This window comes from Suncus etruscus, chromosome 7 (assembly GCF_024139225.1).
Source record: "Suncus etruscus isolate mSunEtr1 chromosome 7, mSunEtr1.pri.cur, whole genome shotgun sequence".
NCBI lineage: Eukaryota > Metazoa > Chordata > Mammalia > Eulipotyphla > Soricidae > Suncus > Suncus etruscus.
Genome location: NC_064854.1, coordinates 35797299 through 35798952, shown reverse-complemented (window position 1 = coordinate 35798952; position 1654 = coordinate 35797299).

Here is a 1654-nt window from a genome sequence, read left to right as displayed (position 1 = left end):
GTAGGTTCTCTCTGGCCATAAAGTACGTAGCCTGATTTCTGCCCTGTTCTTTGCTTCACAACTGCTCACATCTTCTAGGCAATGGACCCCAGCACAACACGTAGAAAACACCACAATACTATTTTGACTATAGAGAAATAACGCAGGCCAACACCATACATGAAGAATGAAGAGGTGCAGAAAACTCAAAGAAAACATAGATGTGCTTAATAAATCACAACTAAGAATCAAGTGGGCACGAACATTGAAATAAGAAAAGTTGGGGCTGAAGAGAGAACATGGAGGTAAAGCGTTTGCTTTGCATAAAGAAGGTCGGTGGTTCAAATCCCAGCATCTCATATGGTCCCCTGAGCCTACCAGGAGTGATTTCTGAGCATAGAGACAGGAATAACCCCTGAGCACTGCCGGGTGTGACCCAAAAACCAAAAACCAAAAAAAAAAAAAAAAAAAGAAAAAGAAAAAGAAAAAAATAAGAAAACTAAAAACTGAAATAGCATGTCTGAAGTACTTGGTAGGTGAAATTAAAACCTCACTGAAAAGCCTCTCCAACAGAATTACAGCAGCTGAGGACCAAATCAGTTTGCTGGAAGATGAGATGCATAACAATTCCATACAACAGAAGAGATTGGAACAAAGCATTAAAGGAATTGATCAAACAATGGAAAAATCCTAAAAGAATAGGAACAGACAAAAACATAGTCTTTGATAAACTCAACAGAAACAATATAAGAAACATTGGAGTCCCAGACACTCAGGAAGAAAATCCCCAGGAAGAATAAATAGTCAAGGACATCATTACAGAAAAACTCCCAGATCTAAAGACTGCATGCAAACAAATCCTGCATGACTGAAGAGTACCAGCCTTTAAGAGACCCAAAGAAATGCACCCTAAGACACATCCTAACTACAATGATGAACCCCAAGATAGGAATAGAATACTGAAAGCAACAAGATCAAAAGAGTAAATTACATTCAAAGGTGCATCCTTAAGATTTACAGCATACCTGTCACTAGACACCCTCAAGGCCAGAGTCAGTGGTGTGATATAATGATAAAATTAAACAAAATGAATGTTTCTTCTAAAATAATTTACGCAGCCAAACTCACATTCAGGTTTTAAGGACATATACATAGCATGGGTAAGAAAGAACTCAGAAACTTTACGAACTCAAAACCAGCCTTTAAAAGAAACCATTAGGGGCCGGAGAGATAGCATGGAGGTAGAGTGTTTGCCTTGCATGCAGAAGGATGGTGGTTCAAACCCCACCATCCCATATGGTTCCCTGAGCCTGCCAGGACAGATTTCTGAGCGTAGAGCCAGGAGTAACCCCTGAGCACTGCCAGGTGTGACCCAAAAACAAAAAAAAAAAAAAAAAAGGAAACATGAAAAGTCTACTTTAAGACAAGACAAACCAACAGACACATCAAAGTCCTATATAAAGATGACACTAAGTCCCATAACAATTATCTCTCTCAGTGCCAATGGACTAAATGCACCAGCTAAGAGACACAGAGTGGCAAAATGAATCAAAAGGCTGAATTCAAATTCTGCCTACAAGAAACACACCTGAATAGTCAGCACAAACATAGACTCAAAATCAAAGGTTGGAAAAAAATCATCCAAGCAAACAACTCCCTTAAAGAAGTTAAAGTG